Source organism: Trichosurus vulpecula, chromosome 4 (genome assembly GCF_011100635.1).
Source record: "Trichosurus vulpecula isolate mTriVul1 chromosome 4, mTriVul1.pri, whole genome shotgun sequence".
Classification (NCBI taxonomy): Eukaryota; Metazoa; Chordata; class Mammalia; order Diprotodontia; family Phalangeridae; genus Trichosurus; species Trichosurus vulpecula.
This window is the reverse complement of record NC_050576.1, coordinates 237,062,956-237,083,265: the sequence shown is the minus strand read 5'-3', so window position 1 is coordinate 237,083,265 and position 20,310 is coordinate 237,062,956.

The following is a 20,310-nucleotide window of genomic DNA, read 5'->3' as shown; positions in this document are numbered from 1 at the left end:
GGTAGCTGCTTGTGCCAAAGCAGGTATACTGTGTACTAAGGCCAAGGCCCTCTGGACCTTCCCCTTCACCTGGAAAAGGCCCATTTGACCGAAGAGTTTTGCATCACGATCTTCTCCTGGGAGGGGAACAAAACCAACTCCAGGACCCAGCAATGAAAGCCTTACAGAAGATATTATATGTTGGGGGATGGAGGGAATATAGCTAAGGACCCATGTACCAAACCATTGGTCATGGAATCACAGGACAATAGATTTAGAAATGGAGGGAACCTCAGAGGTCAATTCAAACTGCTTCTTTCCAGAGACAAGGAAACCACAGTCTAGGGATGTTAAATGACTCACCCAGAATAACATAGCTACCAAGCATCTGAGGCAGGATTAGAACTCAGGTCTTGCTACCTCCAGGGCCAGTGCCATTTTCCTAGCCTGTTGATCAACCCATAAGTGTTCTCTGTCTTGCTCCTAAAGTGATCCCTTATCAAATCAATTATAGCCACAGGAAATGGTTCCAGACTTCCATTAGAGGTTCTCATCTACAGACCCAGAGGCAAAATGAGAGCTAGATTCTTTTCCAATTCTTCCATCCAAATAGTGCCCTCTCATTCCTTCCACTTCTGCTTCTCTGATTTCTCCTGGAGGACAGCTGTGAGTTTCCTTTAAATAGTCAGGGCTGGTTTACCTTGACCTAATTACTGATTTTAATTAATAAAATTGGCCTCCATGTGTTACAGTTGCTGGAGAAACAAAAAAAAAAACATTAAAAAATACAGAAAAAACAAGTCTTTGGTGCAGAAATTATGCTTTTGACACAAAGGGATGAAAAACATAATGGCCACAAGGCTGAATAAAGATCGACAGAGAAGAAAATGAGGATGCAATTTTGCCATCATTTCTACAGCACAAAGGATACTAAGGCCTTATCTATTTTTATTTGTTTTATCACTTGTAGGGGGTGAGGATGATAACTGAACCCTAACAATCCATCCTGCCCCTCACTTGAACCAAAAACAAAGGGGAACAAAGCTGTCGGGCCTCTTTCATTTTCACTCTTTATTTTAATCAGCAGTTTTGCATCTAAATATACGGATGGCCCACTTGCAATTCCTCGGGCTTATTGCCAAACTGGAGCTTAGCCGACACTATATTATAATGGCCGGTGCCAGCTGATCCATTTGTTCAGTTTGCAAACATCACTGTTCTAATGTGGAATCAGGCAACATCTGAGAACTTAATTAAGGGGGAAGTATGTCGTGCTGGCTGCGCTAAAGAAAACAATTGGCTCTTACGTCTTCCTAAGCTTCAAATGCGAGCGATTTGCTGCTTTGTCAGGTTAAATCCTACACAAAAGGCACAATGGTATGCAGGTCATTGGTTTCAATAAATTGAATGGTTGACATAATTGGAAAAGGAAAACAGCAGATTTCTGATGGTAGAGAAATTGTAGCTGGCCGAGAGCTCAGCAAATGAGGATGGTGGGGTTGGGAAGGTTTGGGGTACCCTTCCTGCTTTATATTATAGATTTCAGAATCTTAGGATGATGATGATAGAATGACAACTAAAAGAAAGCTAGCTACACCATCTGGTTCAGCCTCTCCACTTTCTCAAGGGAGATACTGAGAATGAAAGAGGTCATGTGACTTGCTGAGGGTCACACAAGTACAAAGAATTTGAGGTGAGGTTTGAGACCAGATTCTGACTCCAGAGCCGAGGCACTTTATAATATCAGACATCAAACATCAGGGTGTTGGGCAGATTTGGGGCTCTTTGTTCTATATGAACCAGAAGGCATCATAGATATTGGTTTCAGTGCCTTGGAAGGTCACTAGGCAAGGAGAACTGTAGAGTAAAAAAGTTAGTTGAATTTCAACTTGGAGAACCTCATCAAGCATCCCGTCTCTGCTGTTTAATGCTTATATGACCTTGGGCAAGTCATGGACATCTAGAAGCCCAATTTCACCCTTTAAGAGTGAAAATCTTGGACTAGATATCCTATGGAATTCCTTCAGTATCTAAATCTATGATACTAAGACCTCATATCCCATAATATCAGTTTCATACTTCATAAAATGTTGAGTTGGAACAGTCTCTTCAAGCTCTAAACTTCTGATTCGGAGAACTGGTGATTCCATCATGCACTGGGGCTAATTACCAAAGATGCCGCACAAATAATGTTGCCTGACAAAATCTAACAATATGTGTCAAATACTTTCTGTCACTCGTCAAAGAAATGACCCGACTTCTCTGTGTTTCCCTTACCTGCTGAAGCTATGACCAGAGTTACTTTTGATGGACTTTTCTGGGAAAACCACAACTAATGACCTTGAAAAAGGCCATGGATGGTATTTACTTGGAAGGCATAGGGTTTTCCTTTTCATTTGTCCCTTATGATACCTTTTAACTCACTGATACCTCTACTACTCCTTTACTCCCAAAGAGTTGAAGGAAAGAGAGAAAAGTTCTATACATGCAAAAATATTTATCGCAACTCTTTTCTCTTGTGCCAAAACTTGAAACTAAGAGAGGGTATCTATCAATTGGTTAATGATAGAACAGATTATGATGTACGGATGTGTTGTTGTTTTTCAGCCTATTCAGGGGGGTCTGACTCTTTGAGGTCCTATTTGGTGATTTCTTGGCAAAGATACTGCAGTGGTTTACCATTTTCTTCTCCAACTCATTTTACAGATGAAGAAACTGAGACAAACAAGGTTAAGTGATTTGCCCAGAGTAACATAGTAAGTATCTGAAGTTAGATTTAAACTCAGATCTTCCTACCTCCAGGCCCAGGGCTCTATCCACTGATCCACCTAGCTGCCCTGAAGGAATGTAATGGAATATTAGTCTCACATTTCACGGCAAGAAGAGTTGAAGAGAAGCTTAAGAAGACTTAAAAATCAAGTGATTCTAGAATGAAGTGAGCAGAATCAAGAAAACAATCTCTACAATAATAATAGCATTATATATATATGTATATATATATACATATATATGTATATATGTATATATATGTATATATATGTATATATACATATATATGTATATATATGTGTGTGTATATATATATATATATATATATATATATATATATATATATAAAGACAGCTTTTGAAAACTTAGGAACTCTGATCAATGCAACAGACAACCTCAAGTCCAATATATCCCTTCATTGGAATATGAGCTCTTTGAGAACAGACTGTGCTATGTCTTTATCTGTATCTCTAGCACTTAGCATAATGCATCGAACATAACAAGTGCTTTATAAATGGCTGAACCACACATTCATTCAAGTACTGATGATGAAGGATGTTGTCCACTTGCTGACCAAGGATTTATGATCCCAATTTGTAAAATGAGAAATGCACTTTTGAACATGATCAATATGGGTATTTATTTCTTCTATACCTATTTATTATGCAAGTTGTGTTTGCCTTTATTTTTTCCAGTGTAAGAAGAAGGGAGGGAGAAAATATAAATCCTTGTTAATTGAAAAAAAGAAACTTGTCAATCATTTGTATGTGTAATATATGTGTGTGTGTATATATATGTGTATATATACATATACATATACATACACACACACACACATATATATACATATACATATATATATATATATATATATATATATATATATATATATATATATATATATATATATCAAGCACTGTGCTAGGAAATGCTCTATGAAAAACAAATAAAAAAATCAATGAGACGGACCCTGTCCACTATGTGTTTTCAGTGTAGCTAAAGAAATAAAAAAAAGCACACAGGAAATAATTACATAAAAGTATACATACATACAAAACAACTTGACATTTAAATAACACTTTATTTATTACACAGACATCTGTAATCCCAATATACCACTGTTGTTCAGTCATGTCTGATTTTTAGTGGCCCCATTTGGGGTTATCTTGGCAGAGATACTGGTTTACCATTTCCTTCTGCTCTTCATTTTACAGACGATAAAACTGAGGAACAGAAGAGTTAAGTGACTTGCCCAGGGTCACACATCTGGTAAGGGTCTAAGGACAGATTAGAACTTAGGGATATGAATCTTCCTGATTCCAGGACCAGTACACTATCCACTGTATCACGTAGCTGCCCGAGTGTGCCAATAAGAGTTGATATTTTTGTGGTTCTTTAAGATCCCTATATAACGGAATTGGATCTTCACAGCCAACACTGTATGAACAGAATTATCTCCATTTAACAGAAAACAAAAAAGAGGCAAGTAGAAGTTAAATTACATGGCTTGACTCGTGATAAACTATGTCAGAGATTCAAATTCACATTCAAGATTCAAATTCAAATTTCTTCCCATAATTCTCAAGTGCCACATTGTGAGGATACTCCCTAAGCAAGCTGAGGGCAAGTACAATCTTTCCTTTCCCTTTTTGCTTTCCTTTAGTATCCTTAGTGCTTAACATAGGGCCAGACATACGCTAAGGACACATAAATGTTTACCAACCGAGTGATTAATGTACAAAAACTGAGTTTCTGAGGAGTCAGACATACAGAGTGGATAAGTACAGCTGGAGAAGGGGTCAATTCCTAGGAGTCAAATACTGATTACACCATAATTTTGCCTAGGGCCTGCCCAACAGAAGAGTAATCATCAAAAAAACTGACAAGTAGAGCCTCATGGTTTGTGAAGTGGTTTGAGATCATGTTATCGTCGATCTTCATAACACACTTTAAAGGGTTACAAGTGTTACCTCATTTTACAGCTGAAGGTGCTCAGACTCAGACGCATTAAATGATTGGCCATCATCACACAGCTAGTGAATGTGCATCCCTGGGCCATCTCTAGTCATCCTGATCTATATATATCTCACCACTGGACCCAGATGGCTTTGGAGGAGAAAGTGAGGCTAGTGCCTTTGCACAGCCCTGCCTCACTTAAATCCAATTCAATGGTAAGTCATGTCATGATCATCTTTGAGAATGAAGGACAAACCACAACCACACAAGTGAATGGAAGCAGGATGGTGTCCACCTCTTCCCTGCTCCAAGTCCAATACTTTTATATTGTGTTGGCCTCCTAGGGAGAAAGGGAATTAAATACCAAGCTCAATTCTACACAGGACAGCACATTTTGGCAATGGAAATTTAAGAACTGTGACCAGAACTGTCTGATTTTCTGACAATGAAGTACATCCTGCAGACATGATCGTTGGTTTGTTCTGTTTTCCTGACACAACCTAAGGATGAATTCTGAGTGGACTGCTATGAGCGATACAAAACTTGAAACACACAAGGTATCCAAGACCTTATTTTGCATATTGAATGGGATTCCTTATAAGATGGGAAGACAGTAATGAAGTGGGAGACTAGGGGAAAGTGACTTGCCTGACATCTGAAGAAATCAAGGCACTCCCTTTCCGCATCTAAAGGCTTAGATGTGCCTATTTCATACCACTCCAGAATTGGGGGAGGAAAATGGAAGAAACAATGCAATTTTAATTATTTAACTACTGCAAGTCTAATTATATGTGAGGTAAAAATTTAAAAAAAACTTCATTATCTTATTAAATTTTAAGTTGACTTCAATACATTCTGGTTTTGAAATAAGTTGCACTTTTTATTTTACATGATATCAAATATAAAGTACAGACAGTACATGGTATTTTTGATAGAACGATGGGACAGGAGTCAGGAAGTTCACATTTGAGGTCAGCCACTTACTATGTAACCCTAAGCAAGCCATGTAACCTCTATGTGCCTCATCAACTTCTTAGAAAGTCATAGAGGTGGACTTATTTTCACTTATTACTGTACTTTATGTTTTTTCTCCAATCAGGACCCCATAGACTTTCACCCTTCTTTATATTCTCAGCCATTAACCCAGTGGCTGGCATATATCAGGTGCTTAAAACATGCCAGTTGATTGATTGACTCAAAATAAGTCTTAGGAATCTGTATGAGGCTTAGAGTTTAAATGACTTGACTATGGTCCTGAAACTACATGGCATAGGGGAGATTTAAACTTATTTCTTCCTGACAAAGTTCAAAATCTCTCCACTGTGAAATGTTGTTTCTCCTTTGAGGGAAGTGTTTTATTTCTGGTACAGACCAAAGATTGATTCCATTTGTAAGTATTCATAATGATTGATTAAACTACTACCTATCATCAATCTGGAAATACTTGGCCTCTTCCTTTGGTATCAAAAGAACACCCCAAGGATGTGGGGGAGGTACAAGATGCCATAGCCAGAAGAATTCCAGACATTCAGAGTCCTTGCTCTTAAGGAGCTTATATTCTGATGGGGGAAGAAAACTTGCAAGCAATTACAAACAAATGTAGATAGAAAGAGACAGACAGATAGAGACAGAGAGAGAATAAGAGAGAGACAGAGAGATGGAGACACACAAAAAGACACAGAGAGACAAAGAGGTAGCTTTTGAACTATGTCTACATGCATTTTATGTATATATAATATATAGGCACATATATCACACATATTTAAATATATATGTATATGTGGTGTGTGTATATATACATATCTGTGTGTATGTATAAACATTTGTATGTGCATATATACACATACGTATATCTAGGTTTATTTATGTATATATGTGTATTATGTATGCATATTACATATAAATACAAATGGGCATAGATAGAGAGAGAGAGAGAGAGAGAGAGAGAGAGAGAGAGAGAGAGAGAAGAGAGAGAGAGATGGCTAAAACTTTAATGTTAATGGGGATTTGAAAAGGCTTCTTGCAGAAGATGGGATTTTAGCTGAAACTGAAGTAAGCCAGAGAAGTCAGAGCACAGAGATGAAGAGAGAGTTCCAAGCAATGGGAACAGGCAGTGAAAAACTCTGGAACTGGGAGTATATAACATTTCAAAGTATTATATTAGCTGTCATTTGCATGTATGGAGTTCCCACTTAAGCAAAATTACAGATCTTTGTTAGATAGAATCCATCAATCAGTCATCAATGATTTATTAAATACCTGCTATGCCAGGTAGTCTATTGGTTGGTGGAGCTAGAAATATAAAGGATGGAAGTATTCCTCCTCTAAACAGCTCACATTCTAAAGGGGAAGACAACAAATGCATTTAAAATTGTATAAAAAATAAAAATGAGATAAATTCAGTTATTTAGCAATTATAATGTGCTTAGTGGAGTTTCTGTATATCTGCATGATATTAAATTAACTAGTAGATCCTTAAAATGATAAAAAGAAAGAGAAGGCAGGGATGTTGGCCAACGTTAAATTTAGCTCTCCAGCACTGGCTTCTGTGGCTCTCTCCAATTCTCCTTGCTGTCTGGTAGAGAAAGGCACTCCACATAAAGTGCAGTTGGAATTTTTCCACCTTTGAGGTAATGATCCTTGCAACTGTTTTCAATCCAGTCTATTCCCATGGTTGGATTGATACAGGAAGACAAAACATAGCCCTGGTTTGTTTTTCCTCTCACCTGATTCATAAGATGATAACTCAGAGCTGTAGTAACACCCAGAATTGAGAAACTGACAGGGCTGCTGAGCACGGGAAGATTAAGATAGCACTTAAGGAGAGAATCTTTTCACTCCTCCCAAGAAAAAGCAACAAAGACAGCAACACTTTATATAGATAAAATGCCTTGGAAAACTGAATTTGAAAGGTGTTATATAAAAATGAATGTATTCCATTTTATTTTGGTAGAAACATAAAAACATGAAAACTCTTTCAATTGCTGCTTTTTTTAAAGTATGCAGCTTTTCATGTGAAAATTGTTTTTTTAAGTTCTATTAGGTAATCAATAAGCAGTCATTGAGTACAGGCTATAAATTCAGTACTGTGCCAGCCATTGAAGAAGCCATGGTCTCTTCAGCACAAGGGCCATGCTGTCTTTTCAGGAGAGACCACTGCTACCTTCAAAGTGATGCAAAATAGCTTGTAATTCATTAAACTGTTAACAGTAATATGTGAGTTATTTCTAGATAAAATTAATGAGATTCAAGAATGGAAAAAAAAAACAACTCTTGAGTGACATACACATGAATTCAACCACAAAAATACCAACAAAAAAGCAGTACAGAAATGACTGACCTATATACATACACACACACACACACACACACACACACACACACATATATATATATATATATATATATATATATATATATATATTTGTGGGGAAACTGAGGCAGCTGAGGACCAAATCATTGCCCCTAGAAGTTATAGAAGGACTAAGAATTTGAACTTAATGAGTAATATAGGTTATAAACAGGAATTGTAGAAAATGTGTAAGATCTCACTGCAAGCTCTGAAATAAATTGCTCCCACAATAATAGCAAGACATGACCTGGCTAGAATTCAGTCATCAGATGTTCAGGAAGCTTTCAGTTACATCTGAATCTTTGTGACCCTTTTTGGTGTATTCTTGGCAAAGATACTGGAATGGTTTCCCATTTCCTTCCCCAGCTCATTTCACAGAAGATAAAACTGAGGCAAACAGGGGTAAGTGACTTGCCCAAGGTCACACAGCTAGTAAGTGCCTGAGGCTGGATTTGAACACAGATATTCCTAAGTCCAGGCACAGCACTCTATGCACTGCACCACAACAGTCAATCAAATACTTAGTATGTGTAAGGAGTGTGTTAACTATTAGGTAATCTCAGATGGAAGATTCTAATAGTATGAGTGAGGGTAGAGAGAAGGGAGTTTGGGAAAGGCTTTTTGCAGAAAGTGTGAATTCAGGTGAATCTTAGGGGATGCCAGGGAAGCCAGGAGGTGGAGGTGAAGCAAGAAAATATTCCGAGAATTCTATGGCAGGCATCCAGAGAAAAGGGAATGACTTGGTAGGTAGTGTGTCCTGGGCAAAGAACAACAAAATGGCCTGTGTCATTAGATTGTAAAGTTTGCAGAGAATCAGGTGTAAGAAGTCTGGAAAGATGGGAGAGAGCCAGGATAGGAAGTAAGTGGAAAGTCTAATGGAAGATGTTAAATCTGATTCTAGATATCATAAGGAGCCAGTGCATTTCAGTGAATACTGATGTCAGGAAAGGAGACATGGTCAGACCTGGGCTTATTTACGATAACTGAAAACAGAGTGGAGTAGAGACTAGAGTGAGGAGAGACTTGAGGAAGGGAGACCAAACTCCCTGTTAGTTCAATAGTCTGCAGACGAGGTGATAAGTATCTGCTCTCTCTATATGCAAAGTTTGCTTCTTGTTTAAAAAAATGGAAATTACCCATATAATACAAATGGAGACTTTTAACTATACTGGAGAAATTAACCTATAGACTGTACTGGACCCAGACTGTAACCACTGAATTGGAAAAATAGCAATCCATTGTTAATAATAATAATTATTATTATTATTAAAAGCACTTAACAACATCTTTAATAGATATTGTTATTTCAAACATGCATAATCAAGGTATATTGACAATAAGCATTTATTAAGTGCCTACTATGTACCAGGAATTGTGCTATGCACTGGTGGTACAAAGAAAAAAAAAAAGAAAATCCTTATGCTTTGAGAGCTCATAATCTAATGAAATAAAATATTTCCAAAATAAAGCCCCTTAGCAGAGAAGAAAAGCATGTGTGGAAAGGATGAGGCACACGTTATCTCTTTCATTCGGTCTGCTACTGAAATACTCCAAAGGTTACTTTCCATGATCCTGAAAAGTATGACTGTATATGCTAATAGTTTTACTTACCTCCAAATGGCAATTATTTTATCTACCTCTGCCATAGTACATATAATATTTAAATTGGAATAATGTCAGGATAATGAATTTTCCCAGGATTCTTTATATCTGAACCCTGTTGGAAATGATGAGAAGAATGAGAAGATAGTAGGATACAGACTACATGTACACACATATACACATATATACATCCATACATATGCACACATGTATAATGCAAATATATGAATTTGTAAAGTCATCTATGTGAATTTTCTCATCTGACTTTCACAGAAACCATGAGATATAGTCAACATAGATCTTACAGTGTTATCATCCTCCTTTTACAGGTGAGGGAATTGAGGCTTAGGAAGGTTTGAGGGACTTGCCCATGGTCATATAGTATGTGACAGAAATACAAGTGGAGTCCATATCTTCCTGACTTCAAGTACCTCATTCAATCCATTCTACCTTTGACAATGATGTTTCAAATTATGTCACAGCATATACCTGTTGATATTACAGGGCAGACTGTAATAATGGGAAATTCATGCAATAGACCATGAGTTCCTTGAAAGTCTTTTTTTTTGTTTGTTTTCTGCATTTCTAGCGCTTAGTCCATCTCCTGACACATAGTAGGCACTTAATAAAAACTTGTTGACTTGACTATACTTCCTGCATTCATATTTCACAGTCTAAGGAAATAATGGCTCAATTTTCAACAGATTTGGTTTTATAAAGCATTGATCTGGTAACTACATAGTCACTTATATCCATCCAAATATCTTTTTATATTTTTTCACAATATTGGATACATGTTTTCCTCTGAAGCTGGCTAATCTCCATTGAATTGCTTTTAGTTAAGCTATATGGATCAGATATTTATATTTTTAAAGTAACTTGGTGCCATTTTGGGGAGAAGGGCTCTGAAAATAAGAAGACATATAAAAAACAATATGAGAAAGTGAGACTAGAACTGGAAGATCCCTTCCAAGATCAAATATTCTCTGATGCCATTGGTTTCTCATTAGTATACAAAATTAAAGAAAGAACCCTAGATAGTTGAATAGTTTTTTTCCACTGCCCAATTGTGTAAAATTCACCAAACAGTAGTGGACCTACTAAGATGCAGTACAGAAATGGACCCAGTCTGAAAGAGTAAAGAAATATTAGATGTAGATAGAGATATGTGTGCATTTCTGGATCTAATTGTGATGTACAGAAATACAATACTATACTAAAATTTTAAGTCTCTTTCTGAAAAAAAAATAACCTAATGGAAATTTTACAAGAAATAATATTCTTTCATCTTAGAATCCATTTGCCCTTTGAAAGTGAAAGTAAAAGAGAAATGTACAGTTATAGGTAAAGGGAAACTAAATTGGGATGGGAAGGAGATAAGCAAGACATAGGTATATAGACATGCCATCTTCTCAAATATCTATTTAATCTAATAAAATCAGAACTTATACCCAGATCATAGCATAACATAGTGTCTGGCAAGTATGCATTCAATACATGCTTATTAACTCATTAACTCGACCTAGTAGGAAGGAGATGAAGAAGGAGAAAGAAGAGGAGGAGCGGGGGGCGGAGCCAAGATGGCAGCTGGTAAGCACGGACTAGAATGAGCTCCGTACCCGAGTCCCTCCAAAAACCTATAAAAATGGCTCTGAACCAATTCTAGAACGGCAGAACCCACAGAACAGCAGAGGGAAGCAGGGCTCCAGCCCAGGACAGCCCGGATGGTCTCTGGGTGAGCTCTATTCCACACGGAGCTGGGAGCTGGGAGCTGGGAGCTGGGAGCTGGGAGCTGGGAGCTGGGAACGGAGTGGAGCGGAGCCCAGCCTGAGCGGCGTGGACGATCCAGACCAGAAGCCGGGCGGAGGGGGTCCTAGCTCCCTGAATACGTGAGCAGTTACCAGACCCCTCGACCCACAAACACCAAAGACTGCGGAGAAGGTTAGTGGGAAAAGCTGCGGGAGTGGAAGGAGTTCGCGGTTCGGCTTCCAGCCCCAGGGGCAGCGGAGGTGGGGCAGCTACAGCTGTTGTTACTTCCGGCTCCAGGCCCACCTGGTGGGGGGAATTAAGTGGCGGATCACAGCAGGGGTGCACAGCCTGCCAAAGATCTGAGCCCAGTCTGGACTGGGGGTCCTTGGGGAAGGAGGAGTGCGGCTCTGACAGAGCTGGCACCTCCCCCCCAAACGTAGAACATAGAACTCTGTAATCTACAAGCAGTCATACCCCACTGAAAAACTCAAGGGTCAAGTTAGTTGGTTGGGAATATGGCCAGGACGCGAAAACGCGCCCAGATTCAGTCTCAGACTTTGGATTCTTTCTTTGGTGACAAAGAAGACCAAAACATACAGCCTAAAGAAGACAGCAAAGTCATAGAGCCTACAACCAAAGCCTCCAAGAAAAACATGAACTGGCCCCAGACCATAGAAGAACTCAAAAAGGAATTGGAAAAGCAAGTTAGAGAAGTAGAGGAAAATTGGGAAGAGAAATAAGAAGGATGCGAGAAAACCATGAAAAACAAGTCAATGACTTGCTAAAGGAGACCCAAAAAAATACTGAAAAATACACTGAAGAAAACAACACCTTAAAAAATAGACTAACTCAAATGGCAAAAGAGCTCCAAAAAGCCAATGAGGAGAAGAATTCCTTGAAAGGCAGAATTAGCCAAATGGAAAAGGAGGTCCAAAAGACCACTGAAGAAAATACTACTTTAAAAATTAGATTGGAACAAGTGGAAGCTAGTGACTTTATGAGAAATCAGGATATTATAAAACAGAACCAGAGGAATGAAAAAATGGAAGACAATGTGAAATATCTCCTTGGAAAAACCACTGACCTGGAAAATAGATCCAGGAGAGATAATTTAAAAATTATTGGACTACCTGAAAGCCATAATCAAAAAAAGAGCCTAGATACCATCTTTCAGGAAATTATCAAGGAGAACTGCCCTGATATTCTAGAGCCACAGGGCAAAATAGAAATTGAAAGAATCCATTGATCGCCTCCGCAAATAGATCCCAAAAAGAAATCTCCTAGGAATATTGTTGCCACATTCCAGAGCTCCCAGATTAAGGAGAAAATATTGCAAGCAGCCAGAAAGAAACAATTTGAATATTGTGGAAACCCAATCAGAATAACCCAAGATCTGGCAGCTTCTACATTAAGAGATCGAAGGGCTTGGAATGCGATATTCCGGAGGTCAATGGAGCTAGGATTAAAACCTAGAATCACCTACCCAGCAAAACTGAGTATCTTGTTCCAAGGCAAAATATGGACTTTCAATAAAATGGAGGACTTTCAAGCTTTCTCAGTGAAAAGACCAGAACTGAATAGAAAATTTGACTTTCAAACACAAGAATCAAGAGAAGCATGAAAAGGTAATCAAGAAACGGAAATTGCAAGGGACTTACTAAAGTTGAACTATTTTGTTTACATTCCTACATGGAAAGATGATGAGTATGATTCATGAGACCTCAGTATTAGGGTAGTTGAAGGGAATATGCATATATATATATGCATATATATATATGTTTATGTATATATATAAGTGAATGTGTATGTATGCATGTATCTATGTGTATATGTATGTATGTGTAAGTATGTGTATATATATATATATATATATATATATATATATATATATATGTAAAAGAAAGAGAGCAGACACAGGGTGAGTTGAGGATGAAGGGAAGATAGCTAAAAGAAATAAAATGAAATTAAGGGATGAGAGAGTAACTTACTGAGAGAGGGAGATAGGGAGAGATAGAATGGGGTGGATTATCTCCCATAAAGGTGGCAAGAGGAAGCAGTTCTAGGAGAGGAGGGGAGTGGGCAGGTGAGGGGGGAATGAGTGAACCTTGCTCTCATCAGATTTGACCTGAGGGGGAATACCATACATACTCAGTTGGGTATCTTACCCCACAGGAAAGAAGAGGGAGGAAGATAAAAAAAAAAAAATAAAAGGCAGGGGGATGATGGAGTGGAGGGCAGATGGGGGTGGAGGTAATCAAAACAAACACTTTGGAAAGGGGACAGGGTCAAGGAAGAAAATTCAATAAATTGGGATGGGTTGGGAAGGAGCAAAATGTAGTTAGCCTTTCACAACATGATTATTGTGGAAGGGTTATACATAATAATACATGTGTGGCCTAGGTTGAATTGCTCAACTTCTTAGGGAGGGTGGGTGGGAAGGGAAGAGGGAAGGGAATTTGGAACTCAAAGTTTTAAAATCAGATGTTCAAAAACAAAAGAACTTTTTGTATGCAACTAAAAAATAAGATACACAGGCAATGGGGCGTAGAAATTTATCTTGCCCTACAAGAAAGGAAGGGAAAAGGGGATGAGAGGGGAGGGGGGTGATAGAGGGGAGGGCTGACTGGGGAACAGGGCAACCAGAATATATGCCATCTTGGAGTGGGGGGGGAGGGCAGAAATGGGGAGAAAATTTGTAATTCAAACTGTTGTGAAAATCAATGCTGAAAACCAAATATGTTAAATAAATAAATTGCATTAAAAAAAAAAGAAGAGGAGGAGCATTGAGAGGTAGAAGAAGAGGAGGAGAAAGAAGAGAGGGAAGAAAAGAGGAGAAGAAAAAGAACAAAAACAATATTTATTTTTCATGTATTTTATGTATTCATTTATGTATGTCCTTTAATTCCTGATATGAGGAAGTGTCAACACATAGAAATAGTCATGCTATATAACCCAGAGTATTTGCCTGAGAGCCTTAACAGTTGGAAAGGATTTCAGAAATAATTAATGCCAACATTATCATTTCTTCAAAAAAGAAAAGAAAAGAAAACTGAGGAAAATGGGTTTGAAGAGAATATTGCAAGGTAATCGGAATGTTAGTGGCAGAGCTGAGGTAAGTAATTAGGTCTTTTTTTTACCTAACCAAGTGTTCTTTCCTTCCTACTCTTGAAGTCAAGGTCAACTCCTAACTCCCCTGATTTTGTACCTTTGCCACCACTACCTCTTCAACTCTAGATGCCCCAGTCCTTAGCCACTGCCATTTTTTGACCAAATGTGGCAATTTTTTATGCCTAATTGCATTTTCAAGCTAAGGGTCAGAAAAGAAAAATAACCTAGAAAAGTCCTCATGTTTCAAAAATAATGTATGACATAAGGGATTGTTCACACATTACCATTCACATGTCTCATCCTGCACATCCACCCATCTCTTGACTCTTGGGCCTAAGTATCATTCTAATGAAGTTTCCAGTGATATTAATTGAATATTAAATCTTATCTCATTTTCAGTGTTCCATTTTACCACCATTAACCTTCAACCTATGCAGAAATGAATACATACACACACTAATTATGATAAACTTCCAACTTGGAATATAAAGTTTGTTTAATTTTAAAGCTTAGTGTGAGCCATAAATTGCTAGAAGACATTGAATGTGCAAATTATATATTTCAATACTTATCAGGAATTTTAGGATATGGTTTCTGGCATTTGGCCTACTGAACCCTAGAAGGTGTTATAGTTTTCTAATGTTATTAAGTCCTGAAATGCAAGTTAGTTTATAGACATGGCCAACAACACAGTCCCTAAAGCTTTGTGTTTTTCAAAATACAAAGAAACAAGAATAACTAAAGCTTCTGCCTTACTTAGGCAATCTAAAATGTCAGATAGAATATTGGTCATGGATTTAGGAAATCCTGAGTTCGATTCTCAACTTTCCCCCAATCCAAATACATAACATACTAACATAATCATGCTCAATTCAGAGGCCTTTGATTGACTGAAAAGAAGATAGAGTCATAGCCAATGGGGAGGAGAGTATAGGTCTAATGATTTCTTTGGATAAGCCAAATGAAACTCTAGATTTTTGATGACATATACCAAAAGTATGGATATATGGGGAAGATTATAATGTATAAGGCAACTAGAGAAAAAAGAAGAATTCATGCTAGAGAATACAGAAATATAAAATGGTATAAATAAGGCGAGACCAGATTAAAAAGAACATTGAATTCCATACGTATCTAGAAAAAAAAAAGTATCAGAATTCTTGGTGAAAGTTCCTGTTGTAATAAATCTTATGGAAAAATGGAAGGGAATATGTGTTAAAAAATTGGAATGTAGCAAGAAGTTAGAGATGATAATGTGCATTTAGATTTTATCCCTAGAAATAGCCATGAGAGTGTGTGAACTTTCTGAAGTAGTGAGGAAAAGCAATTCTTATATATTCTTAAAAATGGCTGAAACAGGCACAGAGAATATGGATTAAATTTATACCATTATATTCTTTGGTGAGAATGTATTTGGAATCATTGGCTGAAACCTCTGATTTCATGAAAGGAGGAAAAAAGTGATATAATATATAAACATAACATTTTATACCTGTAGAGATTTAGCCTTCTGGATTACCATGATCCTCTTGACCTGGTAACAATACTGGGTCCTTAAAAGGTTGCTAGAAGAGCTGAAGTTCTCACTGAACTTCCCAGCTAGAAAAGTTAGTTCATATAGGAGGTACTTCCCAAATCTAAATCTATGATTCTGTGATTCAAGAACCTTAAGATCAAATTCAGCTCTTTCATTTAAAGCCCTTCCCAATCTGACTGCAACCTACTTTCCCAGGCTGATTACAAATTATTTTCTTTTAATATACTGTCTGAATAAGCCAAATTGGTCTCTTGATGTCCTCTTGCTCAATATGCCATTTTTTGCCTCTGTGCCATTACATAAAAACTGCTCCCCTGACCCCTGTGTTGGGAATGCTCTCTTCCCTTATCTCTGCTTTTTGGAAGCCCTAGATTCTTGCAAGTCTAAGGTCAGTGATACTCCTTTCAGAAAGTGTTTCCTCATTTGCTAGTTCTTAGTGTGGAATTTCTATTTATCATTATGCTTTTATTTTGTATTGATCCTATATGTAATTATATGTGAATATTATATCATTCCTAGTAAAGTACAAGATACCTACAAGCTCCCTGAGGGCAAGGATTAGCCCAATTTGGTCTTGTTGATTGATTAATAAATAAAGTAAAATTTAGAGTGTCATCATTGTTTCAAATGTTGGTCAGGAGGTCATAATTCTTTAGTCACAAAAATGTGTGGTGCCCATTGACCAAATTGAGAACGGTTTGAAATACACACTCAATGAGTCCATACCCACATGACTGATATTGATAATTTCCCATATGAGTGGGGCAGCAAAACAATGTGTTCTGTCTGAAAAAATTTAAAAAAGATTCTTAGCCAAAACCTTGGTATAAAACCAGAGTTAGATACAAATAGAAGGAAAGAATTAAGAAAAAAAAAGTTGGGAAAATAATAGTACATAAGGAAGAGAATCAGAAGAAAGCGAAACAAAATGAAACATGATGACATGGTTGAATCTTTAGAATTGAACATACAAAAAACCTATATTAAAATTTTGTTTCAGCTACATCCTTCTTGTCTGACTGAGGGCAGATCCTATTTCTTTTAGGAATCTCAATTTCCTCTTCTATGTTGTCTTTTCTTGGGGGAAGAGGTAGACTAAATATCCTTGTAATGTGCATTTTTTCCTCTATATCCTTAACTTCATCCCAACAAAAATTCAAAGGGTAATACAATTTCAAAATGGAGGATATAGTCAATGATATCAAATATTAGGCCAGTAAAGATAAAATTTAATGAGAAGATTTAATTTGTCCAAAAGGTCATTTATCAATTTTGATGGTATTTAGTTAACTTTTGCATAGATTGCTTTGCCAAGTCAACTACATTGGCATTTTTTTGTTGTTCAGTCATTTCGGTCATGTCTAACTCTTTGTGACAACATTTGGGATTTCTTGGCAAATATACTGAGTTAGCTATTTCCTTCTTCAGTTCATTTTACAGATGAGGAAACTGAGGCAAATGAGATTAAGTAATCTGCCCAGGGTCACACAGCTAGTAGGTATCAGAAGTCAAATTTGAACTCAGGGCTTCCTGACTCCAGGTCCACTGACATATCTACTGTGCCACCTAGCTGCCTACATTGCCAATACTCCATATTAAAACTTCTTTTGCACAAAGGCTGAATGAAGTCTGGATCATTCCCTTAAGAAAAAGAGTTGAAATATCATAATTTAGAAAGGAATATGGGAACAATGGGGGAACCATATTCTACTTAGGTTGATTTCTTGAATTCATACAGAAAAAGAAAACCAAAAGTGGACATCTGTTGCTTCCAGTAAGGTTGCTTTTGAGTAGAAAGCAAGAAGTGGGGATGATAGCATGTTGTGGGAAGATCAGGAAGAATTTCAAATCTGAGAAAGAGAACTGCTACAAGACAAATTAATCAAATGCCTCATTTTACACATGAACTTTTAGCTCTGTTTCCCTATCCCTTTAAAAGGAAATAAAAAGGAATTTATCATAGGCATGGCAGAATTAAGTCTGAATCCCAATAATCCTATTAACTAACTGTGGGATTAAAGCCAAGTCATTTAACCTTTGTGAGCCTCAGTTTCCTCCCCTGAAATAAGAATCCACCTTGAAGTTCTTACCCTACTCTAAATCTATAATCTTTTGACAAGATCGTAATAAAGATATATACTATGATACTGAATGTGAATTCACCTACATTTTTTAGTCCAGACTTTCCAAAAGAAAGTTGCATATATGAAGATAATTGAAAGCATTTATATCAAATTGCCCATAGATAATAAATACCTGAGATCCCTATTTCTAAACTCCAATTTTAAGGAGTGATTGAATGACCATGTCCAATTATTGAGAATGGTTATCGAAAGCAAAGATCAGTTAATAATAGTGTATGTCTATGTATTTTTAAATTGTAATTATTGAAGAAGTAGGTGGTCTCTTGGGGCATCCCTTATAGTGAAAGGCTTTGGATAACTTCGGAATTGGTCATCCAGAGGTAAAGAAGAGAAAAATTTAGCCGCATTCCTTAAGCTTTCTGGTATATTTTTCTGCTTGGCCACCTAACAGCAAGGTCAGAGGAAGATGGCAATATACTATGGGACAGGGAGTATGTCAAGAGATAATTAATGAGTCTGTTGTAAACTCAGAATATAAAAGTCAAGGCTGGCAGTGACAGAGATAACTTGGTCATCCATGCTAAAATTATCTTGAAGTCCCAGGTAGAAGCATTATACCAGGTAGAAGCCCTAGTTTGATGGGCCAGCCAAAAATTGCCTAGATGACTTTCTCTTCATAGTGGCAGCAGGTATGTCTCCAAATCATGTTTAGAAGGAAGTACTGTGTAGTGAGTAAAATCCCTGAAAGACAGTTCCTAGATAATTAATAATCATTTTATTAATTAGACTAGCTAAGGAATTAATGGCCAGTGGTTTCTCTTAATAATTAAAGTTGCTGAAACTCCTTAAATCTGATGTCTACCTTCTGACAAGGAGCCCCCCTGAGAAGTGAAATCCAACCCTGGTTGGTAGACATTTGATGAGGAAGGCAACTAAAAGTCTTCAGTTCCTCCTGCAGAGAAGGTGGTTTAATCATGAGACTCAGAAGGCTCAAGGCATCTATATATTTCCATCCATACTTCTCTGGCCCATTTTCTCCTCCATCATGAACTGGGTTGCCTAAAATCTAATAAAGGATATCAAGGACAGGGGTTCCTCCCCTAAGGGTAAGGTTTACCCAACTGGATTGTAATTATATTCTAAACAAAAATTAATTTTCCCGGTTGGGGTGGGGTCCCAGGCAACCTACTTAAGGAGCATGTGCTTCGGGGAATAGGAGTAATCTTATCACTCAGGCATGCCCTTCAGAGATTGATTGACCTTTTCAGGATTTGGGTCTTAACAGAAACAGGAGGAAAAGAATAGATCACAAATTGATAATTAGTTATAAATATAATAGTATAATAGTAATTTCTCTCAACTATACCCAAGAATCAGACATGTGGGGTTTCCAGTATCACAGATTAAGGACATCCTTAATTTCAAGAAGACTCTTGAGGAGCATTGCAACTCTCTCAAATTAATGAAACAGCTGTTATTTACTAGAAGGATTATATTTCTTCTATTCATCTGGAAATGACAGTAATAACAATGGGCAGAAGTTTGTAAGAAAGCATTTTTAAGTTCAGTGTCAGGGGATGGAAGAATGACTCTGCCTAATAATTAACACTATTTAAATGTAGAATGAGTTTCTTTGGGGTGTAAGGCAGAAGCTTTATGACTACTTGTCAAATAGTTTATAGAAGACTTTTGTTTTCAGGCATGGGCTAGGCTAAATGATTTCTGAGTCCATATCTAACTAGGGAGTTCTACTTTTCTCATGGAGGGCTCATAGGAATTACTGCTTACACAGAATTTTGTAAACCTTATATTACTCTATAAATGTCATATACAATATGATACATAGATATTGTATACTATATTGTATATTGATATGTTATATATAATATTTATGCATATAAATGTAATATATAAGTGATGACGATGATGATGATGATGATGATGATGATGGTGGTGGTGGGGAGGAGGAGGATTATAGTGGTGACGTAGAATATTGAAGTCTAAGAATGGCAGGCCTAGACAGCCAAATTCATGTCAAGGAAAGAAATAAGTTAAGCCGGATGGAGCTTGACATCATGTTCGTTTCATACCACTTTGCGATTAGTCTCTACAATCAACACCCAGAGCAACTTGAAATCCCACAAGCATTAAAGAAGAGACCATCTTTAATAAAA